General features: G+C 44.6%; 1 protein-coding gene across 5 annotated transcripts in view; it reads left to right on the top strand.

Annotated features, from left to right (window-relative positions):
• ACSL1 (acyl-CoA synthetase long chain family member 1) overlaps positions 1-24,471 on the top strand; it is a 141,480-nt gene that overhangs the window by 25,151 nt on the left and 91,858 nt on the right. Inside the window, exon 1 of one of the 5 annotated variants that reach the window (XM_073607293.1) lies at positions 23,112-23,253. The exons of the other annotated variants lie outside the window; for them this stretch is intronic. The gene's annotated coding sequence lies outside the window, so the exon portion shown is untranslated. Of the gene's footprint in view, positions 1-23,111; positions 23,254-24,471 lie in introns of those variants that run through there. 5 annotated transcript variants of the gene reach the window in all.

Genomic DNA, 24,471 nt, shown 5'->3' with positions numbered 1-24,471 from the left:
TTTCTCCCTAGACAATTTATGGCTGTTAATGGTTTCCCAAAACTGAGATCCGCCCTGGTTGTGTTGAAGCATACACCTGCATTCAATATGGTGGAGCATGTGATGATGCTTTTATTTGAAAGTGAAAACCGGACCTTGGAGACCTTTTAAATGTAATATGGAGGACTGTCTCAGCTGTTCTAGTGCACAGGGTCATTGTAAACATTTATCAGTACTTCCTAGCACAGCCATGACAAATTCCTATCGTTATGTGTCATTGACATGCTGTGTTTCTGAGTAATCTTTTCCTGACACGCCAGAGGGCTGCTAAATTTATGGACGTGAATGGAGTTTGTGCAGTGTTCCAGTTTCTTTTCGAATATAAAAATCATTTGTCAGTAGTTTAATCGTCTTTTCGGAACATATTCGGGTTGATTAACTAAGAGTAAATGTTTCTTTATCATACATCGCCGGACACAGTGAGGCTATTTATTCTTTACTTACTGGATTATACTCTCCAGATGAATGGACACTGGTAGACCAAAGGTCTTTAGACATGAAGTTATCCCCTATATAACCCCTCCCATACAGGAAGTACTTAAGTATTATTTTTTTTTTTTTTACCAGTGTCTGCAAGGTGGATGGGCACGTTTAAACTCTCTGGAGTCCCAGCACGGTTCTTAAATAAATCAAGGGATTGACCAATTGGATCCATTTGAAACAGGCTTGTATGCTTAGATTAATGGTACCCGTGCCTCACAAAGACGCAAGGATCCGGCGAGGTTTTGCCTGTGATGCGACCTCCGGGCGCTGGACCCTGTGTAGTTGAATCCTGGACACCACAGAGCTAAGCCATTCCTGTACAGGTTCCAAGGGAGTAAAAACATAAAAATGGTACCCAGTCCTTGAAGGTCCCCTAAGTGACGAACCCCTCTGATGGGTGAAGATTGGGCTCTTAGTTTCTAAGGTTGCTCTGCACCTGGACAAGTGAAATTCCCCCCCCCCCCTATTTTTTTTTTTTTTTTTTTTTTTTTTTTTTTATATCCTTTTTATTGAGTTTCAAGTTATACAGTATACAAAATGAAGATATCACATAACACATTTAACGATCCCTAGACCATCCAAACATTATCTTCAACACTACTTATCATTAAAATAACCGCCTTTTCTTTTAAGTTACCCTTATCCATACCCACCCCTCCCTCCTCCCCTGTAACCCTATGACCCTCCCCCCACCCTAACCCATTTAACACACTAGATAAACCCTAATCTTGAACCTAGCATACCCTTATTAACCGGTTATGAATTTGATGTTTAATTCTTAATTCAGCTATTTCCACTTTCTTGCACACAAAACCACATAGTTCCTACAAGCCTTCTTTAGAAGTTTCATAGCATATTACTCATCCTTGAAGCCATAGTTTCCATATCTTTACATACTTCTTTACATACTTCCTATAGCTTCCCCTTCTAATATAAGTTATCCTTTCTGTTCTCACCAAAGCATCTATTGTTCTAACCCATTCTTCCGGGGTAGGGGGCACCACTGACAACCAGGATTGCGCTTCCAGCTTCCTTGCTTGGTATAGACATCTTGCCACTGCTATAACTGCTTAACCACTCCCGATGTTCTGTCTAACTAAACCCAGCACACAAATCTTGGCCTCAAATTCCAGTCTAATCCTAAACCTGCTTTCAATAATGTTTAGGATCTCTGACCAATATCTAGCTAATTTCGGGCATCTCCACATGATATGAATAAGATCATCCGTCTCCAGACATCTGGGGCATTTGTCATCGGATCTTCGACCAAACCTATACAACTTCTTGGGGGTATAATAAGCTCTGTGCACCAGCAAGAGGTGCGAAGCCGCCCCCCCCCCCCCCCCTATTTACTTATTGTGGGGTGCCCTATGTGTGTAACAAACTGATAATCTAGCTAAGGCTGGACACCTGTGTAGCTATGACTGCAGGGGGGAGTTTGGGGCTGACTGTTGGTGTTTTGGGTAAGGAGTAACATTCTTATTGTCTTTGCTGCTTTCTTGTGGATGGTCCATGCACAAAAAGTTGTTGTGTGCAAGGGACCGTGACCGCGCATGTGCAGAGCGTCCTGGTGCACAGCCATCTTATTTAAGCTGAGAGTGGCTGACATGCGGCGCTTCCAGGGGACCGCTTTGGGACACAGAGCAGACTCTGAAAACCTTTTGCTTTTAGCGGTTCATTCCTCCTTACCTGGGTCATGTGAGTGAACAGGTGTTGGTTGGCAAGCTAAAGTGCTTAGCATGATTGTTGCATAGAGGCTTGGTGAACCCTATTAGTCTCCCTTCTGGGGTAAAATACTAAACCCAGGTAATCTCTCTTTTTGTGGTTTGCAATGTCTTCAAAAAAGAGAAGCAGGGGTAACGCTACAGGGAAGGGCAGGCCTATGTCTATGTCGTCAGCTCCTGAGGAGCCTAGTCGAAATCCCCTGAAAGACCAGAGGCTTCCGGGGAATCTGAGCCACTGCGCCTGTCTGGTATTGTGCCTACAGTCAACGCTCCTGCTTCACCCTTTTATTACCAGGGATGAACTGTCCTCAGCCCTAGCCGGGTTAGTGCACAGGATTGCATGATTGCCTCAATCCCGCAGGGTGGCAAAAAGTGTCGCAGATCCCTAATTTGGAGCAGGAATGGGTTGAAGAAGGGGAAGAGGTAGATTCTAAGGACTTGGCAGATGAGTCTGTTTTGGAGGAATCTGGACCAGAAGATGTCCAGTTGGTATCTGCCTCTCAATCGCAGAGGTTTTTGATCCAGACTCTTAGGCTAGGTTTCCACTAGTGCGTCCCCAAAGTCGCGCGATTTTGCCGCGATTTTTTACCGCGATTTTACCGCGACTTTTAACCGTGATTTGAAGCAATGCCTGTATCTATGGACCTCAAGTCGCATCAAAGTGGGACCAAAGTAGTGCAGGGACTACTTTGAAGTCGCTGCGACTTGAAGTCGCACAGATATGAACGGTACTCATTGGAAATCATGGGAAACAATTTGTCATGCGACTTTTCAGTCCCAAGTCGCATGAAAAGTCGCACTAGTGGAAACAGAGCCTTAGGCCATGCCCCCCCCCCCCCATCCCTCTCCTTCCACATTCGTTGTGCAGGATTTGGAGAGGGAGTTCCAGTCATCCTGGTGGCACCAGCCTGGCCCAGAAGACCCTGATTCCCAGAGATCGTGAGATTTGCAATAGATGGGCCAGCAATGCTTCCGCACCGCCCTGATCTACTGTCTCTCAAGGTCCTATATTCCACCCCAATTCAGTCTCTAAATTTGACGGCATGGCTATTGAAGCCAAGGTGTTAAAGGATCGTGGCATCTCTGGACTGGTGGTGTCTACCCTATTGAATGCTGGAAAAACGGTCACTAGGAAGATCTCCTTTATAGGATCTGGAAAGCGGGTCAGATTTCGGCCTTATCAGTATTCTTTCAAAGGCCCTTGGCCTCCCATGCACTGGTCCGAACCTTTATGCAGGGGGTAACTTGTTTGCTCCCCCCCCCCCCATTAGGTCACCTATGTGTCCTTGGGACTTAAACCTGGTACTGTCTGTGTTAAAGAAGCAACCGTTTGAGACTTTCAAAGAAAATTCTATTAGTCTTGCTGTCACGCAAGCTAGCCTTCCTGATGTCCATCACCTAGGCTAGAAGGGTGTCAGGGTTGGTGGCCCTTTCATGCATGGAACCATACTTGATCCTTCACCATGATTGGGTCATGTTATGACCTGTTCCATCCCTCTTGGCGTCGACCTTTCATTTGAATCAGGACATTGTTTGTGTGTGGGTTTTTTTTTTTTTTTTTCTCTCACAGCCTCGTTCGGTGGAAGAGAAACGACTGCCCTCCTTGGATGTAGTGCGAGCAGTCAGTTTGTCTAGATCTGAGGATCAGACTCCATTTTTGTTTTACCGGAAAGACCCAAGAAGAGGCAGCCAGCTTCCATTGCCCATTTGGGTCTGTCAATTGGTCATTCACGCCTACGGTCTGAAACTTAAGGCTCCTCCCTTCAGGGTGAGAGCTCATTCTACCAGAGTAGGAACCTCCTGGGCTTTTCGCCATCAGGTATATGTGGCTCAGATTTGTAAGGCTGCTACCTGGTCTTCAGTGCATACGTTCACAAAATGTTATCAAGTGGTAAGTGCTCTGCCTGCTTGTGTCAGATCTAATTACTGTCCAGCTTTTACCTGCAGAGCACTAGACTGAGACCTCAGGATTGTTGGATACATATCCATTTCCTTCACAGGAAGTGCAGTGCTCAGACTACAGACAGATCATGTATTGCCTGTGCAGTGCCATGCAGCATGCCTCATGCTTGAATACAAACCATTTGACAAAGCATTGTGAAGATTAGAGTAGCCTGTTCTTACAGGGCTACAAACACCATGAAACTATACGATCAATGCACATCTTGCACAGGATTAAAATGCCTTTAAGCAGGAGAAAGGTGATGTCAGATCACTCTGGTCCTATCCTCTGAGGCTCGCACTGCCTAATGTCAAGTAACATTTTGTTTACAGTCCCAGGAAAAAAGTCTGTGCTAGTACCCATAGGTAAGTCAGTCACTACCCTTTTTTTTTTTTTTCTCCGTCTTTATTCAGGTTTATTTTATAAACCCCCCCCCCCCCCGCCCTAAATATCCCGATGTGGACCCTAGATTGGGAGCTTTAGTTGTATTTCACCCCCCCCCCCCCCCTTAAAATAGTGCTTCCAGTTCCAAGACAAAGGTGAGCAACACAGAGTCAAACAATCTACAGAAAGATGAGCACTTTCTGCTGCAGGGTCATTCCTGGAGTAGGTGCGAAATGACCTATTGTCCCAGGACCTGCTGTTCTCTCCTCTCTTCTAAGGCCCCTGTCAAACCTGTATTTATATACGCTTAGAGGTAATTTCCAATATTTTAAAGGCAGAAGGTTCTTTACCTTAATGCATTCTTTCGATTACAGTAAAACATGTATTTAAATGCACTCCCCCCTTACCTGAACTTAGTTATAGTCAGTTCAGCTGCATTTAGGGATAATAGAATTGTGTGCAGTACCAAGTTACAAACTCTAAATACGGCTAAACACGCTTTTAAAGCGGGAACATCTAAATGCTGGAAAATAACGTTTACTCATTTAGAAAAGTTAAAGCACTACTTCGCCTTGTTTTAAAAAAAAAAAAAAATTGCAGCTACAAATATTTTAGCTGCAGAATTTTAATAAAAGGACACTTGCCTGTCCAGGGGTCCAGCTCCACCATCACCTGAACCGGTTCTTCACCAGTATTCGGTTCCCAGGCGCTGACTTGTTTACTGTGGGCAGCTAGCTGTGATTCCTTGTGGCATCACAGCCAGCTGCCCACTGTGCATGCATGAGTCACACTGCACTTTGAATAGTCCCACAGTCTTCTGGGACCTGTGATATGTCCCAGAAGGTTGCAGGGGTGGGGAAGAGGGGGGAGGGGGAGAAGTTCTGGTGGATCGTTGCGGAGATCTGACCAGAAGTACCTGTCGCAACACCTTTTAGGGTGAAGTTCCACTTTAAGAACAGGTGTGAATGAGGCCTAACTGTGAATGAAAAGGTCACCTCAAACCAAACTGACCTTGTGTAACAGTTCAGGTTAACATATGTGTAAGCCACAGTGGCCACGTCAAGGTTACTGCAGTCCTAACGCTATCATTTTGAGCATCTCCCAAATTGGAGCATATCTAGCAATGAACAGATTAAGGGCAAGTTTGTCTGGAGGGAGCTCACGCCTCCGTAACGGTACAGGGACACCCAGCACGAATACATTGGCAGCTGAAGGTATCCAGTGCGTCACCACACCAATTTATTGACTGTACAAACAAATCGCAACCACCCCAAACTAGAAACTGCAGCAAGGAACACATGAAAGGCAACGCATGTCCAAAACAAAGGGCAATTCCCAGCTCATTTACCATGTGCTCCAGTGTGACTTACTGAAATTGCACTATTGTGAACACAGCCTAAATGTTATATACAGAACCTTTTTTGTAGTGTGTTTGTTTGTTTGTTTGTTTTGTCAGGAAATTTTTTTTTTTTTTTTTTTTTTGTGTGTATGTGTCATTGAAATATATTGTATTTTCGTATGCAACCATCAGGTGGAGCTCTGGGACCTCTGTCATCCGTGGGAACAAATCATTAATTTGCCCTTAGCAACTTTATACTGCAACAATTTGGATCTAGTAGGGCAACACAGATCATTTCTTGCATGCCTCAGGCCCACCACTGGCAAACGCACCTTGTTTACTGTAACATGGAATGCATTAAGCATATAGTACAGTTTATTCCTTGTAATCTTCTTTTAGGGCTGTCCAAATTAATAGGTTTCAAGAGCCACATTTTTATCCACAAATCAAGTGGAGGGCTGCATTTCAATTAACTATTAATTTTTCAGTGCAACAAACCGAATAGAGATGTGTAAAAAGGATCATACAGCAGTGCACAGAATGAGGTGGTGTGGAATGGGGAATTTACATTGCAGCATACAGATTGACTTGGTGTGAGGAATAGGGTGCATACAGAATGAGGTGTTGTGGAATAGGAAACTTACAGCGCAGCATACAGATTGAGGTGGTGTAGAAAATGGGGAAAGCACAGCATGCAGAGTGACGTAGTGTGGAATAGGGAGCTTATATTGCAGCATAGTGTGAGGAATAGGGAACATACTACGTAGCAAACAGAATGAGGGGTTGTGGCATAGGAAACGTACAGCGCAGCATACAGATGGAGGTGGTGTAGGGGAAAAACTAAGGTACAAGCGTGTAAGGGTTAAATCTGCTTAGACCTGGACAATCAGTGGATTTCTTTCAATGCTCTGGAAGCATCCAATGCACAAGACAAGATAGCCGTTTGAATGAATGCTTAGTTTTAATAGCAGATGAGCAGAGCTATATACAGGATATGGACAAAGAATATTGAACAAATTGGAGAGAGGGAGGACAGAGTTCATTATGTGAGGCATAATTCCTATAAAAACATGTAGCATCTCAGACATGGTCTAATATTGTTTTAACTGATGGTTGATATCTTAAAACATGATTTAAACTATTTAATGCTGACGTTTTGACTTTGTCTGAAGACATCATTCCAAAACCAGTTATTACCAGACCTCGTCTATCCTGTGGTCATCGTGACAAACAAGAATAAAATAAAGATATTCCTCTGTCAGCTACATTAAAGTTTTAGTTATGTTAACTTTCTCCTCCTTCAATCTCCTCTTAAATCGCAAAGAGACTTCACCATGATCACTTGGTGTTCTCTGTGTATAATTACACATACATTGAATAAACTTTATAATATTATATTATGAGAGAGAGAGATCGGTCCCTTAACCTTCCTGGAGGTTTTCCTGAGTGTGGCTATATATATATATATATATATATTTTATTTCAACCAAAAGGTGTCCCTTTACGTCAAGTGGTTTTTGGCCAGCTAGAAAACGGCGATAGTAAGTTAGAACACTTGCAGAATTGAGCGATAGTGAATCGTGGGGAAATTTTATTATTCTATTTTTTTTATTTTATGATTTTGTGTTTCAAACTTCATCATACCCGGGATATCTACTATACTCTTGGTGGACAGATTTAAGTGCTAAGAATTACAGGCCTACAATATAAAACGCCAAATTTGCAAAATAATTGTACCGCTTTGAGACGCAAAAATCTGACATAATCATACCGCCAGGGAGGTTAAAGGGATTACACCTATCTCTGGCTTCAGCTTGGAGGTTTGACACCTTTCGGTGTTTATCAGTTATATCATAATCAGGTATTTCAATACTGGTGTTATGAATCCATGTGCAGCACTCATAGTCCTCCGTTACTTCGGAGTCCAGTCAGAGCAGCACTTATGGATTCAGTAGCTTCTTCGTGCATATCTAGTGGTTTGCGAATAGCCCTTTGTTCAATACTTAACAGTTTGTCTACAGAATTATTTTCCATAATTTCATCCATAATTTTGTAGTAGAAATAATGAAAAGATTAAACTATTTCCCCATCCTGTCCATGAGGTAAACCATGCCCAGGCTTGGTCTTTATCGGAAAACAACTCTTTTCTGTGTTTTTAAGGGGGTACCTGGTGTATGCGCTAGCTCTCAAAAGATGTTGGTGCTTTCCTTTTTCATCCCCTATGAGTCCCATAACTGGAATCAATGAGGCCAAGGAACACCACCCACGGGCACCAACCCGTATCCATGGATAGCATTCTTTGCTGCAACATACATATACACTATCCTCTAGGGAAAATGATCATTTGCTTATAGTATCCTAAAAACTTTCAGAAAAGGCAGCCATGGTCAACTGGTTCAAAACCAAACTCGCAGGGTTGTTGATACCAGCTCCCTGATTCAAGACGGTATTTAAATTTGTATCAAGTTCTGGGTTATATTTACAGGGGCAGCTAAGAGGAATTTGGAGTGTGCTTGGATGCAATTTACTACATACCCAACATTTTGTCATAACCTGACTTCTGAGCATAAGAATACTTATACTGAAGTAACAACGTTTTATTGGTAGGGGGGTATGAGTCCTTCCACGTGGGATTCCCTCCTTTGTCTAGTTACTGTTCCAAGGGGGGGGGGGGCTGCATATGACCTTTAGGGTGCCCAAGCCCTCAGGGTGATGAATACAGTTAGAGCCGGTTCACACAGTGGCGACTTGTCAGGCGACCTAGCCGCCTGACAAGTCGCCTCCCGTTCTGTACAATGGAACCGTTCTAATAGGAGCGACGCAAGTTGCTCTGACTTAGAAAAAGGTTCCTGTACTACTTTGGGGGCGACTTGCATAGACTTCTATACAGAAGTCGTTTTGCAAGTCGCATTGGCAGTCGTGTGCAGGTCGCCTCGGTGAGGCGACCTGCAAGTCGTGCCGCCCCTGTGTGAACCAGGGCTTAGTGATGATCCATGTGGGCAGAAACATATCAGTGTCAGCATAGAGAGTAAGCACAAGGCTTTCCCAAAAGTCTGTTGTGAGAGACGTGAGGTCATCTTTTTCAGAGTCTTTTTATCACCTGTTTCACTTGCTTTTCGAGGATTTGCATTAACCTGCTTCACCTCCTTTATCTGAGTCTTTTGTGGTACTTTCTTTATCCTCTTGGCGTGGATCCAGGCTCCAGCTTTTTCTGTGAGAACAGCGGTTCTGGTCACTGCGACTACACAAGTGGGCGGGCCAAAAGGGTAATCTTGGTCCGGTTCACCTGGCTAATTGCTACCACATCTCCGTGTTGGAGCTCGTGTGTTGGTTCCTGTGAGGGTAATGGAAAAGAGGAGAATACTATACTGTAGATGCCATTCACCTTCATAGTCAAGTTTCTACAATATTCTTCCTGTATAAAACTCGCATCTCCCTGCTCTGTTACCAAGGGTTTCTTAATCCAGGGCGTGGGAAAAGGTCCACCCATCAGGATCTCAAAAGGGGACAAGTGATTGGTCTTTGAAAGGGACATTCTTATTTCTTCTAAAACCGCAGGCAGCACAGTTTTTCCATTTGGGAAATGTGCCACCCGTAGCCTTCCTTATTTTATCTTTAATTTTGTTCTTTTATTCTTTCCACTATACCTGAATTCTGTGGGTGATATGAAGTTTCCACTCTATTTGCAAAGTCTTGTGTTAACAACATTTCAGCTATAGCTTTCCATCCTTTATGTCCTATGCCACGATACTGTGAGATGAATAAAGGTGTACTTGCTTTCGGTATGCCTGGTTTCCCCTCTTTGGCAATGAGTCCTGTCTCAGGACTCCTTGTCAGACCCTGTTTATGCCAATAGGCCAGATCTTCTGGTGAAGCCATAGCCTATAGGTCCTGCAAAACCTGTTTCCAGGGCAAAGTTGGGGGTGTAAGGGGGGGGGGCAATTGGATAAAAGCTGGGACGGTCAAAGCGGCTTGTTTAGCAGCAGCATTGGCCAGTGCATTTCCGTTTTTGAAATGTCATCAGTAGTGTGTGTGTGTGTGTGTGTGTGTGTGTGTGTGCGCTTCCTTCCGTAGTGTGACCTAATGTAGCCATTTCTACAGCCATGGCACAAGAGGCCAAAGCCCTCAGACACGCCGGCATTCTTTGTACTGGGACTATTCTATTAAAAAAATAAATAAATTAAAAAAAAAAGCTACAGGTCTCAGATTTCCTCCATGGTCTTGTGCAAAGACCCCAGCCATGGTTTTACAGTTGTCTCTTGCAAACAAATTTACACGCGTTACAATAATCATGTAATGCCTTTACCATAGCAGTTTTAAGATACACAAAAGCATTAACCATTTCATCACTCCAGGACTGTCAGGTAGAGCAGCTTGTCGCAGCAAGTTATCAAAGTAGGAGGAATTGGATATCCATTGGCGGCAGGAACCAATCGTACCTAAGGTTAACACTTCCTCCTTGGTACGTGGGCAGGGCAGACCCAAAGCTCTTGTGACTGATTCTCCTTCCACCATGAGACAGAGTAAAATCAAGACACTCAACAGTTTCCTGACACCATTGCAATTTTTCCATTGACCATTTGTGACCTGTCTATGCTAAATGTTCTAACAGTAAAACGGAATCTTTCTGACAAGCTTCCTGGGAGGGACTACACAACAGTAGGTCATTGACGTACTGCAGAAGGACGGAACCATGGCTAGGTGCTCAAGACTGTAAGGTGGCCTGGAGAGCTATTGAGTAGACTGCAGGTGAGTCTATATAGCCATGGCAAGCAATTACAGGTTATTTGGTGCGCCCTATAGGAAAAGCTAGTAGTTGTCTCTTCGTCAACAGGGACAGAGGTAAAAAAGTACTTAAATCGATAACTGAAAAACACACTGCTGAGGCAGGTATGGAGGTAATGAGAGGTGGTACAATGGGGGCAATTGGAATCACAAGGTTATTTATGGCTCAGACTTTTTGACTGGATTTATGGGAGTGTTATAAGGCGATGTGATGGATCTTAAAAATTCCTTGTTTCAGGAATGGGTCTGATACCTCCCTCCTCTTTGGAGAGATGTTACTGCTTGTGGTAAACTGGGGATACTGGCTTTGTAAGGGGTACATAAAATGAATTCTACTTCAAGCCTGTCTTTAGTCCAGAGGGGGTGGTCCTGTGGAAATGGTGAAGAAAAGCATCCCCACAACATGATGCTGCCACCACCATGTTTCACGGTGGGGATGGTGTGTTCAGGGTGATGTGCAATGTGTTTTCCGCCACACATAGCGTTTCGCTTTTAGGCCAAAAAGTTCAATTTTGGTCTCATCTGACCAGAGTACATTCTTCCACATATTTGCTGTGTCACCCATATGGCTTCTCGCAAATGGGGCTTCTTATGGTTTTCTTTCAACAATGGCTTGCGTTTGGGGCCTGAAAAACGGACAGGCAGAGCCAATCGGTCTGCTGGTGTGAAAGGGGGCCTTAATGTTGTAGTGTTTTTTTTTTTTTTTTTTTTTTTTTTTTTTTTAACAAAGGGCTTGTTTACTGTTGGACTTTTTGGTGATAAAAAGCCAAGGTTGAGCCATGTTTTTACTGCTCCCTCTTAAGTTGCAAAGGCAGCAGGTGGGAATGTTCATGTTGCCCCCACAATGCTTTGTGTACAACAAGAATTTGAACCCTATGTCGCATTCAAGTGAGCTGGGCTTTGTCGCAGGCTTTTAGGGGTTCAAACAGGCAATGATGAGGTGACATAATACCTCCTCCCTGCCTGTCAAGTGCCCTCTGAAGAGTGAAAAGATCACTCATCAGAGGGCTAATGCCCATGTAAATTAGCCCTAGGGATGACATCTAGATTTTTGTCTAGTTTTGGTTTCATTCTATAAATGTGGCCCTGCTTAAAACTCATTCTTATGAGTTGTCCGCTGATGCCCTACCATTCTCGGATTCTGACCCACACACGTGTGTGTATGTATGTGGGAGGGGCAGATGAATAAGAAGCAAACGGCCCCTTTATACTAGACCAGAGGCTCAGCCGATAGACGGAACAAATGGCTTATTTAGTGAAGGGTGCTCGCCTCACAATGAATCCTGTTGTTCTGTAGTCGGTGGGGAGTGCAGCTTGATCAGGAGATGCGAGTCATTTCAGCATTGCGCTGTGAACGAAATCGCCTCTACACTACAGGCACTTCAGATTCTATGACAGCAGTCTGGGGTAACCAGTAAACTTGGTACCATTGTCTGCTTTAACAATAAAGTGCTCATTCTTTATAAAATGTATAGAAGTGAACCGAGAAAGTGTAATCAATAGAATTTCTGGTCCTGGTGACATATTTGGAAATCATTGGACCATGTGGTTATACACACACACACACACACACACACACACACACACACACACACACACACACACACACACATCCTTTTATAAAGCAGGCTTGTGTTATTCCGTGTTGATCATACTGTAGATTGTGAACATGGGCTGAATCGGTTGGGTTGCATATATGCATCTAGATTTGTTGTAGACCTATGGCTTGTCTAATAAGGGACCAAGAACTAGGAAATATGTTTATTCTAAAAGCAGTTGCTAAACATTTACATAGGTCAAGGTGTCCAAAATCTGGACACCAGTAATCCTCCCCTCTTAGCTGCCAGATCTGTAAACATGGCTACCACGTGGGAGAAGTAGATGGCAAACTCGTGTATAGAAGAATCTGCAATCCAACTGGCATGCAGGTGTTTGGCCAGGAATTTTCCTGGTAACTTCGACAAAAGTCAAATGAAAAATTTGTGTTTTGTTAAGCTAGTTGGCTCTCACAAGTCCTTCCATTGAACGATTCAGCAGAAATCCGCTGGAATTTGATCCATGTATGGAACAGCTTAAGATATGCTTGTCTCTACAACAGATACTGTATATCTATCTAACATCCCACTCCTATACAATAACTAGTATTTTATTTTACTAGTCCTTGAAATATTAACTTGAACACATTCTGGTGATTTCCTGTTTGGTAATAACGATTTTGATCCCTGCACTTTATAGCATATAAATGACTCAATTAAGCGGTTGTTCGTTTTTTGCTTTCTGAAAAGAAATGCACATGTAAAGTGTTTTCTGGATCTTGTTACTGCTTTTGTATGCCTTCAGGGCTGGTTATCACCTTCTGCATGGTAAAGTGAAATGCCAGGTTTCACTATTTTTAGCAGCGCTTTACCGTAGTTTTTTGTGTGGGGGGGGGGGGGGGTGTTTCGGTTGCTAGCGGGGCGGTTTTAACCCCTGCTAGCAGCCGAAGAAGGGTTAAAATGACCCACAAAGTGCCGCTACAGCGGCGCTTTGCCAGTGGTTCTGCAGCGGTGCTCATTCATTTCAATGGGCAGTAGCGGTGTATACACAGCTCCAAAGATTACTTTTTTTTTTTCTTTTTAGCGTCCTGCTGGCACACCGCTCCCAGTGTGAAAGCCAGGAGAGACACTTTACAGGTGCTATTTTTAGCGCTGTAGCGCCCGTAAAGCGTCTCGGTGTGAAAGGGGTCTAAAGGTGTTGTCTGTTCTGTCCAGCGGTGCTTTGGCCTTTTGTATGTATGTATATCTCTATCCTAAAGCCTCGTACACACGGTACGATTGTTGGACAACCGAGCGTCTGATTTTTGTCAAAAGGGTGTGCCAGGATCTTGTCTTGCATACTGACGTTACACAAATTGTCGTGACACGAACGTAGTGACGTACTACAAGGAATTTCAGCTCTTGAGCGCTACCCTTTGGGCCCCTTCTGCTAATTTCGTGTTTGAGCATTGATTCCGGGCATGCGTGTTTTGTACTTTCGACTTTTGTGTGACGGATTTGTGTACTGACCATCTGAAAATCTGACGTGGAGCTGTCGTTTGACAAAAATTTACTAGCCTGTCATCCAACATTTTGTTGGCGGAAAACTATTGTCAAAAGGAGCGTACTAACGGTAAGAATTTCGGACAACAGTCTGTCAACAGACAATCTCCTTCCAACAATCGTACCATGTGTAAGAGGCTTTAGCTATTACCTATGTTTTTACAATGGCCACCTATTTTCATCATCCTGTTAAATCGCTACACTGTAGCCTAGCATGTGGGTGTTAGGACTGGCTTAAAGAGGAGCTTCAGTTAATCCTGCAACATGAAAACTGTAGCTGCTGACTTTTAATAAACTGACACTTGCCTGTCCAAGGTTCCAGGGCTGTCTTGACCCGAGCCGGTTCTTCACTGGCAGTTTACTGTGGGCAGCCACTGTGCATGCGCAAACAGTACTGCGCTTAGTGAATGGTCCTCTGACGTGTCCCAGAAGGTTGCAGGTGGGGAGGAGAACTTTCGAAGAACAAGGTGCCTAGTTTTGCACAGCTTGCACATTGCAGTGGGCAGCTGGTTGTGAAACCAGGTTTTCTCGAATCGTCTTCCAGGGCAGCATCCGAGAGATAGGCTCCTCCTCCCTAAAACAGGAAACACATTAGTCCACCATTATAAATTTCACACTCTTACCTGTGTGCCTCAGTTGTTTGTGTTTCCTCCGGACCCACAGGAGCTGCAAGAACGTTTGTTATTTTATTTTCACCTGTCTCTGTGCTTGTTGCAGGAGACCCCCTGCCAGCATCCCATACAGCCCAAGGGGCTTTGGGAGGGCGAGCAGGCGCAGCACTGGGCAACATTGCTCAAAGCCTGAGATTTCGCCCCTACTGAGGGGTCTGCAATCATCCCCCCAGGCTGCAGGAGGACTCTGTCATCCCCACCCCATGCCGCTGTTAGGCCTGTGTATGCTTCCGCAAGCACCCCCCTCTGGCTTTCCGCAGAATCTGGAGCCCGCCAGGGGGGATGGATACATGCATAGATGGGCGCCCCCCCCCCCCCCCCCCCGCCGCCGCCGACCGCTGCCGAAAACCTCAGCAGCAGAGGGTCTAGCAGGGAGGGTTTTGCACCTTCTAAATTAGGTCCCTGGTGGCTGCGGCTGTCCCCCCAAACGAATCCACCGCTCTCCGGGCGGCGCAGCAGCGTCCTCACCGCCACAGGCCGCTACAGGGAGTCGGGGGTGTACCAAGATGGCGCCGAGGAAGTTCCGCTTCCGGGTTGGCGGCCATTTTCCCGTAGTCTATCTACTGCGGAGATAGAGCAGGGACACCTAGGGGCGGGAAGTTTAAAAAAAAAAAAAAAAAAAAAAAAAAAAAAAGAGAAAACAGAATACAAATAGCAAATTTGTTCAATGCTACCCTTCACTACCAGCACAGTTACTCTACAATACAGCGGCATGTGCAGGTGTGTCCACCAACCTGCACGGGGTCAGCCGGGGGCGGGGCCGGAGCTTATGCAGGAAGCAGATAAAAAGGCCTCTAAGCAGAGGATCCTGGTGGCTGATCATGTCTGACGCTTCCCCACCCTGCCCTGCAGATCCTGCAAATCAGGACAGCTCCAAGGTAAGCCAGAATATTCTTGAATTATCTCTGTCTTAACCTCTTTACTGCCTATCTACAGGCAGTTCCTTTGACCACCTAAACTCACGGGGTTTTTTTGTTCTCTATGCTCGCTTGCAGGCAAAGACCCCTGAGGAAAGGAAGGCTAAAGGCAAAACATGTGCCTCATGCAGCCACAGGCTTTCCCCAGATTGGAAAAAGCCCCTGTGTCAGAAATGCTTAGACAAAATGGTGGCAAAAGAATCACAGGGATTTTTGAAAGACCTGCTCAATTCTTTTAAGAAAGAAATTCAGAGCACCATGGCACCACTACGCTCAGCTATAGAGAAATTAGAAACGCCAGCAAGTGTCGCTCAGGCCAGTATCCCATCTACCAGAGGGAGAACAAGGTACAGGCAGAACAAGAGGTGGATTCAGATGAATCTGAACAATCTGAATCAGAAGACGGTATCTGTTCAGACTCAGAGGAGGAAGGGCATGGGAAGCAGGGGCGGCAAACCTAAATCCGGCTATTGCTTCCACCTGCACAGCCCGAACCTTGCTAATCTGGCTAACCCAGCTGCAAGATCTATTGGAGAACGACACACCCAGGGAGGAACTAATTAAAACCATCCCCACACTAACTAGAGCGGCAGCTTTCTTGGCAGATGCTTCAGCAGAAACTGTCAGAATATCCTCTAGGACCACGGCACTACTAAACTCGGCCCGCAGAGCCCTGTGGTTAAAATCCTGGGGGGGGGATGCACCTTCCAAGAACCGTTTATGTGGCATACCATTCACTGGAGACCTACTGTTTGGTCCCGAACTAGAAACAGTCCTGGATAGGACTGCAGCAAAAAATAAGGGGTTCCCTCAAACCAAGAAGAGACAAGGGAAGGCGCCCTTTCGGCATTTCAAGAAATTCAATAAGCCAGGGGCAAAAAAGCACTGGGGTCAACAAAACAAGAAAGGCAAAGGTGAATTCATCCTCAAGCCTAATACCCAAAAGAACAAAAAACAATGACTGCCTTCAGGTGGGGGGCAGATTGGCGGCTTTCTCCCACCAATGGGAGGAGATAACAGAAAACAAATTCATACTGCGCACCATAGCGGACGGTTACGCAATAGAATTCTCCAACCGCCCCCCAACCAAATACTTAGCGACCATGCTACCCAAGGACAGCAATCAAGCAAAGGTGTTTCTAGAATCCCTACAGAAACTATTAGATCAGAAGGTGATTTGTCACGTTCCCCAAGAGGAGGAACAAAAGGGCTTCTACTCACACATCTTCGCAAAAAGAAAACCATCAGGCAAACTAAGGCTGATACTAAACCTCAAACCACTCAACCGAGGAATAAGATACAAGAGATTCAGAATGGAATCTATCTATTCAATTAGGAACATCCTACCGCAGGAGACATTCATGGCAACACTAGACTTACAGGATGCCTACCTACATGTCCCCATAAGGAAGGATCACCAAAAGTTTCCAAGGTTCGCAATCCAGGGGCCAGCAGCTACGCTGCACCTACAGTACACAGCTCTCCCCTTCGGAATCTCCTCAGCTCCAAGAATATTCTCAAAAATAATGGCGGAAGCGCTAAAAGGTCTAAGACAGGAGGGTATTGGAATAATACCATACTTAGACGACCTCCTGTTCTTTGCGGACTCAGCAGCAATCCTAGAAAACAACCTGCGCAAGAGTATGATCTATCTGCAAAACCTGGGATGGTTAATAAACGCAGAGAAATCGCAAATGATCCCAAGCCAGAGAGTAGTGTACCTGGGATACGTGCTGGACTCCAGACTGTCAAAAATTTTCCTAACAAAGGAAAAAGACGTAAAAATGACACAAGCAATTACGTCCCTGCTAAGGAACCATTCCACAACGATCAGGCACGGAATGTCCGTACTAGGACTGATGACGTCTTCCATTCCAGCCATCACCTGGGCACAAATTCACATGCGACCCTTACAGAACTACATTCTGTCCCAATGGGATGGCAGGCAAGCATCCCTAGAAAAATCCATTCCCGTCCCCGCCACAGTCAAACAAACACTCTACTGGTGGCTCAACCCACTTCGGGTCATCGAGGGGCGCAGATGGGCTCAAGTCAATCCAGTCAGCATCACCACCGATGCAAGCGCCCTAGGATGGGGAGCCCACATGGAAGGGCGGTTCTCGCAAGGGAAATGGACACCCAAATGGGCACAAGCCTCCTCAAACTTGAGAGAGCTGAAAGCTGTGGGGGAAGCGCTAAAAACCTTCAAGCCAGCATTACAGGGGAAGGATGTAAAGATACAATCAGACAACGCAGCGACAGTCGCATACCTAAACAGACAAGGGGGCACAAAATCCCAAAAACTGATGAGACTGACACAATCTATCCTACTGTGGACAGAAGTGAACATAAGATCGATATCCGGTATTCATCTAAAAGGAACAGACAATACAGTGGCAGATTTGCTGAGCCGGAAAACGATAAAACACACGGAATGGTCGCTAAACCAAACAACCTTCACTCAAATCACCCAGAAGTGGGGAATACCCGAAGTAGACCTATTTGCTTCCAGGGCGAACGCAAAATCTCCGATATTTTTCTCCCTGGACCCTACAGATGGCAACAGCGGGGTGGATGCCTTCAACCAAAACTGGAAATGGCATCTGTGCTATGCATTCCCTCCAACTGCCATAATCCCAAAAGTAATCCAAAAAATCAAGGCAGAGAAAACAGTGATACTAATAGCACCACACTGGCCCCAGAGAGCATGGTTCAGTCATTTAAAAAATCTCAGCATACAACCTCAGCTGACACTGACGGACCGCCCGGATCTACTGTCACAAGGCCCAGTCAACCATCCGAACCACAAAATCTTGAAGCTCTCGGCTTGGTTACTGAGAGGGTAAAACTCCAGAACAAAGGCCTGTCAGACAGAGTAATCAACACCATCTTAAACAGCAGAAAGCCGGTAACGAGAGCCATCTATGAGAAAATAAGGAAAAAATTTGCTTCTTGGTACGAAGACAGACCAATCTCCAACGGTGGGATAATTCCAATAGTTTTGGACTTCCTACAAGATGGTGCAGACAAAAACATATCACCAAGTACCCTGAAAGTACAAGTTGCAGCACTTTCCTCGGTCATGGATACTAGACTAGCGGAAGACCCGCTGATAAGACGATTCCTCATAGCTCTTAAAAGATCCAAACCAGCCAAATTGTACAAAACTCCCACCTGGGACATGGGCACAGTACTTAAGGGCTTTCTTTCCCCTCCGTTTGAACCTATCGAGGACAGCTCAGACAAAAACCTCACGTTAAAAACTGCGCTCCTTCTGGCCTTAGTATCCGCCAGAAGAGTGAGTGAGATCCAAGCTCTATCTTCAATAGAACCATACTGTCTAATACATCTGGACAAGATAATTCTCTCTCCAGATCCGGCCTTTCTACCCAAGGTCTCTTCTACATTTCACAGAACCCAAAACATCGTCATACCCTCACTTCCAACAACCATGGATAGTAGGAAAAGAAACATTTACAGCAAACTTGATGTAAGGAACACGCTCATAGCGTATCTCGAAAGAACAAAAGAATGGCGTAGAACGACCTCCCTCTTCATCCTCTATGCAGGAATCAACAGAGGGAAACAAGCTTCAAAAAGCACCATCAGCAGATGGATAAGGATGGCCATACAGATTACCTATAAGGCACAGAATCTCACTCCACCTAGTGAAATCAGAGCGCACTCAACTAGAGCCTGGGCAACCTCGGCCGCAGAGAAAGCAGGGGCAACTCCGGAGCAGATCTGCAGGGCAGCGACATGGTCGAGCTTCAGTACTTTCGCTAAGCACTACCGCATAGACCAGCTGTCTGACCAAGACCAAGCATTTGGTCGTAAAGTGCTCCAGTCTCTAACCCCACCCTAGTAAGTATTGCTTGATATATCCTCTCGGATGCTGCCCTGGAAGACGATTCGAGAAAACAGAGTTAGGTACCTGGTAACTCTTTTTCTAAGAAGTCTTCCAGGGCAGCACTAGTTCCCACCCTTGAAACAACAAAAACCAGGTACAGAGGGGGAGCTTGCAGCTTACAGGGAATTCCTTCGGTGCTTTAACATAACTGAGGCACACAGGTAAGAGTGTGAAATTTATAATGGTGGACTAATGTGTTTCCTGTTTTAGGGAGGAGGAGCCTATCTCTCGGATGCTGCCCTGGAAGACTTCTTAGAAAAAGAGTTACCAGGTACCTAACTCTGTTTTCTCTCTCCATTTTATTTTTTTTTTCTCCTTTTTCTCTTCACCCCCGAAAAATAAAAATATTTCAAATATGGCAGAGGAGGCGGAAAAGCAGAACTTTTGGGTGAAGTTCCCCTTCAGAGTGTTTGCAGACCCCAACAAACTTCCATATTTGCTCTTCTTTTTTTTTTTTTTTTTTTTGGTCTGATAAATGGATAATTGAAAGTGCTGCCATATGGCCAGTTCACTCAACCAGTGTTATCTCAAGGGGTCTAATCAGCTCTGCCTAAGGCCCACCATAGACTGTTTGAACTGGCTGGATTTGAACCATGTATGGGCAGGCTGAATGTACTTAAGTCGATTGATCAACTTTAAGCTGTGAGTATGATGCTACAAGCTTGGCACACCTATTTTGGGAAGTTTCTCGCATTTTTCTTTACTGGACCCCTCTAGCTCCATCAGGTTGGATGGGGAGCATCCGTACACAGCCATTTTCAGATCTCTCCAGAGATGTTCAATCGGGTTCAAGTCTAGGCTCTTCCTGGGTCACTCAAGGACATTCAGAGTTGTCCTGTAGTGACTCCTTTTTGTTATCTTGGCTGTGTGCTTAGGTTTGTTGTCCTATTGGAAGATGAATCTTCGCCCTAGTCTGAGGTCCAGAGCACTCTGGAGCAAGTTTTCATCAAGGATGTCTCTGCACATTGCTGCATTCATCTTTCCCTTTATCCTGACTAGTCTCCCAGTTCCTGCCACTGAAAAACATCCCCACAGCATGATGCTGCCACCACCATGCTTCACTGTAGGGATGGTATTGGCCAGGTGATGAGTGTTGCCTGGTTTCCTCCAGACATGATGGTTGCTGTTCAGGCCAAAGAGTTCAATCTTTGTTTCATCAGACCAGAGAATTTTGTTTCTCATGGTCTGAGTCCTTCAGGTGCCTTTTTGGCGAACTCCAGGCGGGCTGTCGTGTGTGTGTGTGTGTGTGTGTGTGTGTGTGTGTGTGTGTTTGTTTGTGTGTTTTTGTTTTTTTTTTTTTTTATATGGAGTGGCTTCCATCTGGCCACTCTACCATAGAGGCCTGATTGGTTGAGTGCTGCAGAGATGGTAGTTCTTCTGGAATGTTCTCCTCTCTTCACAGAAATATGCTGGAGCTCTGTCAGAGTGAACATCGGGTACTTGGTCACCTCCATGACTAAGGCCCTTCTCCCCCAATCGCTCAGTTTGGCCTGGCAGCCCGCTCTAGGAAGAGTCCTGGTGATTCCAAACGTCTTCCATTTTAAGGATGATGGAGGCCACTGTGCTCATTGGGACCTTCAATGCTGCAGAAATTTTTCTGTGCCTCCATAAAATCCTGTCTCAGTGGTCCACAGACAATTCCTTCAACTTCTTGGCTTGGTTTGTGCTCTGACATGCACTGTTAACTGTGGGACCTTTTTATATAGACAGGTATTTGCCTTTCCAAATCATGTCCAATCAACTGAATTTACCACAGATGGACTCAACTCGAATATATATGTATATATATATATATATATATATATATATATATATATATATATATATATATATATATATATATATATATATATATATATATATATATATACTGTATTTATTGGCGTATAACACTCACTTTTTCACCATGAAAATCGGGTGCAGATAGCATGTGCGTGTCATACGCCAATACTTCTATTTTAGCTGCCTCAGAGGGGACAGGGAGGGGGGCGGGACGAGTGCCGTCAGATTACATACAGTGAGAATCTCCTGTTTACTTGGCGGCCTCTATAATAGGAAGTCCTGTCTCCTGGGCCACCAATGGATCACTATTCTGTCTATCAAAGGAGATTCTCACTGTATGTAATCTGTCGGCGCTTGTCCCACCCCCCTCCCTGTCCCCTCTAGGCTGCACATGGGCATCAATCAGACTGCACTGATGGCAATGGTGAGGCTGCTGCACTGATGGCAATGGTGAGGCTGCTGCACTGATGGCAATGGTGAGGCTGCTGCACTGATGGCAATGGTGAGGCTGCTGCACTGATGGCAATGGTGAGGCTGCTGCACTGATGGCACTTGTGAGGCTGCAGATGGCCATTGATGAGGCTGCATTGATGGAAATGGTGAGGCTGCAGATGGGCACTGACCCTAAATATATATATATATATATATATATATATATATATATATATATATATATATATATATATATATATATATATATATATATATATATATATATATATATATATATATATATATATATATATATATAAAATTTATTTATATTTATTTTTTTTTTATTTTGCAAAGATTTCAAACATTGTCATTATGGGATATTGTTTGTAGAATTTTGCCTTATACATTTCGGAATAACGCTGTAACATAACAATTTGGAAAAAAGTGAAGCGCTGTGAATGCTTTCTGCGTATACGGTGATTAAATCCAAAGCATGTCCGTCCCGTCCCACCCCCCCACCCCCCCCCTTTTTTTCTTTTTTTTTTTTGCGTGATAGCAGGCGCGCACCTGCTGCACTGCGGGGGTGCAGATGCTCGTGGCCAACAGTCGCGATGACCGCTGGCCACGAGCAATTGTGGGCATGAGAGGCAGAACAGGGGTGTGTGTGTGTGTGTGTGTGTGTGTATGTGTGTGTATGTGTGTGTGTGTGTGTGTGTGTGAATGCACACACATCCCTGTTCTGTGAGGGGAGACAGATTGTGAGTTCCTAATGGCTAGGAATCGCGATCTGTCATTTCCTCTAGGTGAGTCCTCCCCCCACACAGAAACGCACATGAAACACAGTTAACCCCTTGATCGCCCTCTAATGTTAACCCCTTCCCTGCCAGTGACATTTTTACAGTAATCGGTGCATTTTTCTAGCACTGATTGCTATATAAGTGCCAATGGTCCCAAAAAATGTGGCATGTGTCCGCCATAATGCTGCAGTCTCGATAAAAATTGCAGATTGCCACCATTACTAGTAAAAAGAAAAAATAATAAAAATGCTATAAATCTATCCCCTATTTTGTAGACACTAACTTTTGCACAAACCAATGTACGCTTATTGTGATTATTATTTAAAAAAAAAAAATTTTATTTATAGCGCAAAAAATAAAAACCGCAGAGATGATCAAATACCACCAAAAGAAAGCTCTATTTGTGGGGGGGGGGGGGGCGAAAAAAGAACGTCAATGTTTGGGTACAGCACCGCACGACTGCGCAATTGTCAGTTAAAGCGACGCAGTGCCGAATCGCAAAAATAGCCTGGTCATTTAGCAGCCAAATCTTCCAGGGCTGTAGTGGTTAATAACTGAACTATGTACAATGCTTAATGTGAGCGATATAGTAAAAGAATAAAGTAACAGTTTCTACTAAACTGGTGGCTATTGAAAATCTCTTACCACAATGTTGGCTGGTGTGTTGACTGGTTGTGTCAGCGAGGGGTTAATGTTCCTGCCAGTGGGAAGTGAGGGTCAGTGAGTGGCTGTCTGTTGCTGCCAGTCTTCATGTCATTGTGTCAGGGATGCCACCCTCTGCATGTGGGGTGACTCTCGGCAGATTAGATTGTCACTGACCTCTACCCGCCTCTGTTACCTTTTGCCTACTAAGCGCTAAGTAGCGGGCCTCTGCATGTGACTTGTGTCCCCAGAGTCCTTGTCTGCAGCAGCTGACACGTATATGTCCATTGCAGCCGGGCGTCCTGTCACTTCAGAGGCACACACGGGTGAGTTGCTTTCTCTGTTACAGTTATTGACCTCATAGAGGATTTACTGCATTTGTATGAATGAGTGTATTATTATTGGAGATCTAGACCTGCCTGTAGTCTGGGTTTTCTTTCCCAATTCATATTTAAATACCATTTTGTAGGGGAAGTTCTGGTACATGCAGATTAAAGTAAACCTGAAATTATGGGTTGACTGCTGAGCTGGTCACCGAAATAGCACCATTACCATTTATATTTATATATCTTCAGTACGCTGGTAAGTAGGCTTGAGGTTTAGATCTAGTGCCCTGTGCATACTGTACGTATATAATGTGTGGGTGGGTTTTTTTTTATGTATCTTTTTGTGTCAGGACCGGCATTTTAATTATATCTAAACCCAGAAACAAAAGTAATGCTTTGCAGTCCTTTTTTAAATGTGGTGGCTACAATCACATATTTTTTTTTTTTTCCTTTATCTTTACCTGGTGATCCTGCCACTAATGCACTTCCTGTCCTAGGGTGACAATGCTCACTTACCGTACTTTATATGTGAAAGAGCAGAGCAGCATTGTCACCCTAGGACAGAACTACAAACCCCCCCCCCCCCCCCCCCCCCCTGCCCTCTCCTCTTCTTCATAATTTGGACAGTATGTAGACAGTCTACAGAGCTGGGAGCAATGTAACAGACAACAGTGCAGCACCGATATAGCCCTGGACATTATCAGATGAAAAGATTTCTAACAGGATCTACAGGAATTTATTTTTTATTTTTTCCCTGCACTTGCTGATCAGATATAACAAAATCAATACATTCAATGTAGGTATTTATAATTAAGCCGTGATGACATTGCTGCCGGTCATGGCACAGGCCCTTTAGAAATGGCACGATCGAGCCATTTCTTGCGCCGATGACGTTGGTGCAAGCTTATGTGGTAAATATCTCCTAAACCGAGTAGGTTTAGGTAATATTTACAGGTAAGCCTTATAGGCTTACCTGGTAGGTACAAGTGATGTAAGGCTTAATCTCCTGCATTGTGTAAATCCTGATAGAACAGAGCCTTGGGGGGCCACCTGCACATGCTCAATTTGGTGTATATTGCTAGAGTGTCCCCCCTCCCCCCTTCTTGCAGGGTCCCGGGTTTAATAACACTTTAAGGAGTTGATCTATAAATGAAAGTACAAACCATACTAGGCAGCACACATATAAACACTATGTAAAAAAAAAAACAAACAAATTTT

Source organism: Aquarana catesbeiana, linkage group LG01 (assembly GCF_042186555.1).
Source record: "Aquarana catesbeiana isolate 2022-GZ linkage group LG01, ASM4218655v1, whole genome shotgun sequence".
Classification (NCBI taxonomy): domain Eukaryota; kingdom Metazoa; phylum Chordata; class Amphibia; order Anura; family Ranidae; genus Aquarana; species Aquarana catesbeiana.
This window is presented reverse-complemented; position numbering and strand designations above follow the sequence as displayed.